The following is a 1,695-nucleotide window of genomic DNA, read 5'->3' as shown; positions in this document are numbered from 1 at the left end:
CCTTGGTTTTCTCAAGGAGAAATATCACCAAATATTATCATATCACTAGAGGAAATGCGTCTAGTAAAGTTCAGTGGCCTTCTTCTAGGAGGACAGAGCCCTGCAAATTTAATTATAATGAATCTTATTAATATTTCAAGTAATTTCTGGCCTTGATTACCCACTGAAAAAGAAACACTGTGCTGAAGAGAAAAATCAATAGCCCTTGAGGAGGGTTCTGAGTTCACTAGAAAAAAACAGTCCTCCTGTGAATTACTGAAGTCTAGCTTTGGGAGTGGGAGAAAGTAGCAAGATGTTTCTAAAATAAATCGAGTTATTTTTAAAATGGCAGAAAAGGAAAGAAAAAAAATCAGTTCAAATTTTCCATTATAATGAAAGTACCGGAAGCAAGCCTTTCTATGCTCATTTTAGGCCTAAATAACTGTGTAGAGAATAAGGGTTTTGCAATGTCAGTTGCACACACAGCTTCCTGTGTGAATTCTAAGCCATTACAGGTGTCCTGGGGCTTCCAGCGAAACCTATTATCAAGAGATTCCTCTGGTCTCCAAGCCGCCCCTCTCTGCCCCCCCCCCCGCCCAAACACATTACTGCGGGTCTCCTCCACGCGTCTGAATTACAGACCCCTCTCTTTCCTGCAGCCCGGAGGTTAAAGCGTCCACTTTCCCTTGGCGACGCATGTCAAAAGCGCTCCGGTTCGAGTGGACTAGTTCCTGCAGTCCTTTCCACTTAGATGCTTTCAAGCTGGCGAGTGAGGAGCCACTGAAGGAAACCCTCCTTCCCCTCTGTCTCTTCCCCACCAGGAGCCACATCCTTGAAGGCCAGCATCCTGAGACCCCTTCCGACCTTCTAGCTCCCACCCAGGGTGAGCTTGAAGGGTTGGGGTCGCGTTCTCTCCAGTCCTCTGCTGCACTGGATGTGTTATGTAAGAGGGACAGGACGCGGGAGGCACATGCGTATAAAGCGCACCGATCTGTGATAACAGCTGGGATGGTAGGGCTGATCTGGTGTCGTCCCCCCCAGCCACCCACCAAACACGACAGACACCACACACACACATTACCCCTCACCACACAGAGAGAGAGAGAGAGAGAGAGAGAGAGAGAGAGAGAGAGAGAGAGCTGTGTTTTCTTGGCTCAGTCCTAGCAGTACTAGACGCACAGAATGGCAAGGCAGGGGGTGGGGGTGAAGGGAGGTGAGAGGTGCGGCAGCGGCGGCAGCACATCTGCTCTGATAGCACGGCAGAGCCGCCGCGGCAGAGAGCCCCTCGTTAACCCCCTTCCTGTGGCTGCACCACGTCATGGAACATTCCCGGAACGGGCCAACGTTCCACCCACTTCAGGGAACAGACATAAAGGCGCAGACCCAGCTCCTCACGGTGCACAGCCCAAACACACAGGTCCCTTCCCGATCCCCGACCCGAAGCACACACAAACAGGCATGCAATCCGCCCCCACCCGTGTCCACGCGTCCGGCTCCAGCCGGAGGCAGCCGGAGCCGCCGTGCGACCGGTGCACCCGCAAGGCGAGGGCGCCTCCGCCTGAACCTTCCATCGAGACAGTCCCCTCCTTCTCCGCTTCCTTCCTTCCTTCTCTCCTTCCTTCCTTCCTCGCTAGGGAGGAGAAAGGAGTCACCGAAATGCCCACGGCCAGCGCCTCGGCAGCGCTCGCTCGGCCGCAGGCCGGCGGCCCGGCCCTC

The 1,695-nt window shown here is 53.8% G+C and overlaps 1 protein-coding gene across 5 annotated transcripts in view; it reads right to left on the bottom strand.

Annotated features, from left to right (window-relative positions):
- The window catches only part of Hivep2 (human immunodeficiency virus type I enhancer binding protein 2), a 209,274-nt gene that overhangs the window by 206,510 nt on the left and 1,069 nt on the right, over positions 1-1,695 (bottom strand). The gene's annotated exons all lie outside the window — the stretch shown is intronic.

Source organism: Nannospalax galili, unplaced genomic scaffold (assembly GCF_000622305.1).
Source record: "Nannospalax galili isolate Female #2095 unplaced genomic scaffold, S.galili_v1.0 scaffold154, whole genome shotgun sequence".
Taxonomy (NCBI): domain Eukaryota; kingdom Metazoa; phylum Chordata; class Mammalia; order Rodentia; family Spalacidae; genus Nannospalax; species Nannospalax galili.
This window is presented reverse-complemented; position numbering and strand designations above follow the sequence as displayed.